The following is a 6,249-nucleotide window of genomic DNA, read 5'->3' as shown; positions in this document are numbered from 1 at the left end:
TATCGCGGTTTCCCTAAATCTTAGAAACTTCATCCACACCAAACTCAACAAGAACTCGCGAGATAAGTTAGTATAAATCCATGATAAACCTTATAATTCTCTACTGTAGAAAATCACAAGAAATATAATTTCACATTGCATACTAAATACCTATGCATATTTAATACTCCTATCATCAAATAGAATCACCAAACAAGCAAACATATGCAAACAATGCAATCATAACAACAATCTGTCTAAATAGGATAGTCTGTAAAGAATGCAAGACGAATCATACTTCTTTAACTCCAAAAATTATGAAAAATTACCACACTGTACATAATTTACTTTTACTCATTGCGTAAAAATTTCAAGATTTTATCATGTTCTGACTATTCACAAATATTCAAAACATAACAGCAAACTTTCTGTTTGTAAAACAACAACATATGGACTTAAAAAATAAGCATGGTAAAGGCTATACTTGACCTTTTTATTTAAGTAAAAGATGCAAAATATTACTGTAAATAATATTAAGAAAATCCTAATAAAATAAAATGATGCTCCAAGGAAAACACATATCATTTGGTGAATAAAAACATAGCTCCAAGTAAGGTTACCTATGAACGAAGACGAAAGAGGGGATGCCTTCCGGGGCATCCCCAAGCTTAGGCTCTTGGTTGTCCTTGAATATCTCCTTGGGGTGCCTTGGTAATCCCCAAGCTTAGGCTCTTGCCACTCCTTATTCCGTAGTCCATCGAATCTTTACCCAAAACTTGAAAACTTCACAACACAAAACTTAACAGAAAACTCGTAAGCTCCGTTAGTATAAGAAAGCAAATCACCACTTAGGTACTGTCAAGGCAAGATTCATATTTTTTCTCACATGATGCCTACTGTACCATATCATTTCTACAATTTATATTAAGCAATATAAGCCATAGAAACTAGAAAACAAGCAAACTATGCATCGAAAACAGAATGTGTCAAAAACAGAACAGTCTGTACTAATCTGTAGCTCTCGAATACATATATAACTCCAAAAATTCTGAAAAATTATAACAAACTGAGCAATTTGTTCATTAATGTTCTGCAAAAAGAATCAGTATTTTATCGCCCTTCTGTTAAAAATGAGAATTGTTTTCCTGAGCGCAAAATTTTCTGTTTTTCAGCAAGATCAAATCAACTATCACCATAAATCATCCCAAACGTCTTACTTGGCACTTTATTGAAACAAAAGCTATAAAATATGATTACTACAGTAGCATAATCATGTGAACACATAAAAACAGTAGGGGTAAATATTGGGTTGTCTCCCAACAAGAGCTTTTCTTTAATGCCTTTCTAGCTAGGCATGATGATGACAATGATGCTCACATAAAAGATAAGATTTGAAATATAAAGAGAGCATCATGAAGAATATGACTAGCACATTTAAGTCTAACCCACTTCCTATGCATAGGGATTTTGTGAGCTAACAACTTATGGGAACAGGAATCAACTTGCATAGGAAGGTAAAGCATGCAGAACTTCAAGATTTTCAACACATAGAGAGGAAACTTGATATTATTGCAATATGTAGAAGCATATGTTCCTCTCTCATAATAATTTTCAGTAGCATCATGAATGAATTCAACAATATAACCATCACATAAAGTATTATTTTCATGATGCACAAGCATAGAAATTTTACTACTCTCGACATAAGGAAAATTCTTCTCATTGGGAATAGTGGGAGCAAATTCAACAAAATAACTATCAAGTGAGGCATAATCCAATTGAAAGTTAAAATCATGATGACAAGTTTCATGGTTATCATTATTATTTATAGCATACATGTCATCACAATAATCATCATATATAGGACGCATGCTTTCATCATAATAAATTTGCACATAAAAACTTGGGAGACTAAAAATATGATCTTCATCAAACATAGCATCCCCAAGCTTTTGGCTTTATATATCATTAGCATCATGGATATTCAGAGAATTCATACTAACAATATTGCAATCATGCTCATTATTCAAAGGTTCAGTGCCAAACCTTTTAATGCATTCTTCTTCTAACACTTTGGCACAATTATCGGAATCCTTATTTTCACGAAAGACATTAAAAATATGAAGCATATGAGGCAACCTAAACTACATTTTTCTATAGTTTTCTTTCATAGATTAAACTAGTGATAAAACAAGAAACTAAAAGATTCGATTGCAAGATCTAAACATATACCTTCGAGCGCTAACCTCCCCAGCAACGGCGCCAGAAAAGAGATTGATGTCTGCCACACAACCTTCTTCTTGTAGACGTTATTGGGCCTCCAAGTGTAGAGGTTTGTAGGACAGTAGCAAATTTCCCTCAAGTGGATGACCTAAGGTTTATCAATCCGTGGGAGGCGTAGGATGAAGATGGTCTCTCTCAAACAACCCTGCAACCAAAGAGCAAAGAGTCTATTGTGTCCCCAACACACCCAATACAATGGTAAATTGTATAGGTGCACTAGTTCGACGAAGAGATGGTGATACAAGTGCAATATGGATGGTAGATATAGGTTTTTGTAATCTGAAAATATAAAAACATCAAGGTAACTAATGATAAAAGTGAGTGAAAACGGTATTGCAATGTGTTGAAACATGGCCTAGGGTTCATACTTTCACTAGTGCAAGTTCTCTCAACAAGAATAACATAATTGGATCATATAACAATCCCACAACATGCAACAAAGAGTCACTCCAAAGGCACTAATAGCGGAGAACAAACAAAGAGATTATTGTAGGGTATGAAACCACCTCAAATTTATTCTTTTCGATCAACCCGTTGGGCTATTCCTATAAGTGTCATAAACAGCCCTAGAGTTCATAGTAAAATAACACCTTAAGACACAAATCAACCAAAACCCTAATGTCACCTAGATACTCCAATGTCACCTCAAGTATCCGCGGGTATGATTATACGATATGCATCACACAATCTCAGATTCATCTATTCAACCAACACAAAGAACTTCAAAGAGTGCCCCAAAGTATCTACCGGAGAGTCAAGACGAAAACGTGTGCCAACCCCTATGGATAAGTTCACAAGGTCACAGAACTCGCAAGTTGATCACCAAAACATACATCAAGTGGATCATGTGAATATCCCATTGTCACCACAGATAAGCACATGCAAGACATACATCAAGTATTCTCAAATCCTTAAAGACTCAATCCGATAAGATAACTTCAAAGAGAAAACTCAATTCATCACAAGGAGATAGAGGGGGAGAAACGTCATAAGATCCAACTATAATAGCAAAGCTCGCTGTACATCAAGATCGTGCCATATCAGGAACACGAAAGAGAGAGAGAGAGAGAGAGAGAGAGAGATCATACACATAGCTACTAGTACATACCCTCAGCCCCGAGGGTGAACTACTCCCTCCTCTTCATGGAGAGCGTTGGGATGATGAAGATGGCCACCAGTGATGATTCCCCCCTCCGGCAGTGTGCCAGAACAGGGCCCCGATTGGTTTTTGGTGGCTACAGAGGCTTGCCGTGGCGGAACTCCCGATCTAGGTTTTTTCCGGGTGTTTCTGTATCTATAGGAATTTTTGGCGTCAGTCTCATGAGGAAGGGGGGCGCGCCCAGGGGGTAGGTCGCGCCCTCCACCCTCGTGGATGGCTCGGGACTCTTTTGGCCCAACTATTTTACTCCAGGGGCTTCTCTTGGTCCATAAAAAATCATCAAAAATTGGCACATCATTTGGACTCCGTTTGGTATTCCTTTTTTGCAAAACTCAAAAACAAGGAAAAAACAGAAACTGGCACTAGGCTCTAGGTTAATAGGTTAGTCCAAAAATCATATAAAATAGCATATAAATGCATATAAAACATCCAAGATGGATAATATAATAGCATGGAACAATCAAAATTTGTAGATACGTTGGAGAGGTATCAAAAGTATCTTGAAATGTGTCAAATTGGATGAATTTTAGAAAAAAAAAACAGAAAAATAGGGGTTGTACAGGCTCTTTGTCATCTGCTGGCGGATGGCAAAGATCGTTGCCATCAGCCAGCAGATGGCAAAGCTGCCACGTGTCAGCTACGTGTGCAACCTGGGGGTACTGGGCTAGCCTATATGGTTGCTTTGCCATTCGCTGGCGGATGGCAAAGACCTTTGCATATTTGCCGTCGGCCAGCTCACGGCATAGCATGCCATGTGTCAGCTACCTGGGCTGGCCTACATGGGATCTTTGCTGTCCACTGGCAGATGACAAAGATGCAAAGGTCTTTGTCATCCGCTTGCAGACGGCAAAGCACGCCGTTAATCCCCTAATGGACCTAACCTTCCAGGTGTGCCATCCAGGCTCTTTGCCGTCCACTGGCAGACGACAAAGTCCATTTCATCTTTGGCGTCCGCCAGCAGACGGCAAAGAGGCCTTTGCCATAGCTTATTCAGTCGGACCTGTTGCCGTCTACTGGCTGACAGCAAAGGCCTTTGCTTTCCGCCAGGCATGCCTTTGCCATCAGCATGGCAGACAACAAAGTGTCTGATTCCTGTAGTGAATGTAACGTGAATCATGCACGCACTATATGACGGAGCACGGGATGGTAGCCATGGACATGGTCAGCCTTTTTGGAGACTAATACACTACTTTTGATGTGTCCCGTCAACTCGCAAACGAGGAGAAGCTTTGATTACTAGTACGACCTCTCCCTTGCTCAAAGCAAGTACAATAAGGTGACTGATTACCTGCATGCTGGTTTAGACTACTACAATTTAGAAATGAACCGCGTGTTTTCTTCGGTAACACAAAATTAGTAACTAAGTGGTGATTGGGCACCATGTCCTGCCACAAACGTATGTACAACCAGCAATATTTATTCATGTTCCTTCTTTACGTGACCTTTTCTCATCCTTTTGCCAACACGTGGGACATCTAGCATCAGGTGCATGTCTCATGAAAGAAAATGGAGATAAGCCGTGTGTAAGTGAGTCGTGTACTTCGATGGCACGTACTATGTAATATTTTTTCTCCTCGATGGCACGTGAATAGTGCACGCACTCAATGACGGAGCTGATACGTCTCCAATGTATCTACTTTTGCTAACACTTTTCCTCTTGTTTTGGACTCTAATTTGCATCATTTGAATGAAACTAACCCCGGACTGACGTTGTTTTTAGCAGAACTACCATGGTGTTGTTTTTGTGCAGAAATAAAAGTTCTGAAATGGAATGAAACTTTGTGAGGATTTTTTACACGATAAATAAGAACTTCTGAAGCCAAGATCCATCGAAGGGGGGCACCTGGGTGGGCACAACCCACCAGGGCGCGCCCCCGTCCTGGCACGCCCATGTGGGTTGTCCTGACCTAGTGGCCCCGTAGACCCTGAAACCGATGCTATAAAATCCTATTTTCCAGGAAAGAATTAGGGAGAAAGAATTATCACGATCCACGAGACGGAGCCGCCGTCACCTCCTGTTCTTCATCAGGAGGCCAGATCTGGAGTCCGTTTGGGGCTCCGGAGAGGGGGATCTTCGTTCTTCGTCATCACCAACCCTTCTCCATCGCCAATTCCAGGATGCTCCCCACTGGGAGTGAGTAATTCCTTCATAGCCTCGCTGGTCAGTGAGGAGTTGGATGAGATTCATCATGTAATCAAGTTAGTTTTGTTAGGGCCTGATTCCTAGTATCCATTATGTTCTAAGATTGATGTTGCTATGACATTGCCTTGCGTAATGCTTGTCACTTTGGGCCTGGGTGCCATGATTTCAGATCTGAACTGTTTATGTTATCACCATTATATCTATGTTCTAGATCCGATCTTGCAAGTTATAGTCACCTACTATGTGTTATGATCCAGCAACCCCGGAGTGACAATAGTCGGGACCACTCCCGGTGATGACCGTAGTTTGAGGAGTTCATGTATTCACCCTGTGGTAATGCTTTGTTTCGGTTCTCTATTAAAAGGAGGCCTGAATATGACTGTGTTTCCAATAGGACCCCGCTGTTACGGGAGGGTAGGACAAAAGATGTCATGCAAGTTCTTTCCATAAGCATGTATGACTATTTACAGAATACATGCCTACATTATATTGATGAACTGGAGCTTGTGCCATGTTGCCCTAGGTTATAACTGTCTCATGATGAATATCATCCAACAAGTCACCGATCCATTGCCTATGAATTTATCTTATATTGTTCTTGCTAAGTTACTACTCCTATCGTCACTGTTGAACTTGCTACAAAACAACTGCTATCACTGTCCCCGTTACTGTTACTACTGTCACT

This window comes from Triticum urartu, chromosome 7 (genome assembly GCF_003073215.2).
Source record: "Triticum urartu cultivar G1812 chromosome 7, Tu2.1, whole genome shotgun sequence".
In the NCBI taxonomy this organism is placed as follows: domain Eukaryota; kingdom Viridiplantae; phylum Streptophyta; class Magnoliopsida; order Poales; family Poaceae; genus Triticum; species Triticum urartu.
Note: the sequence above shows the minus strand (reverse complement) of the source record.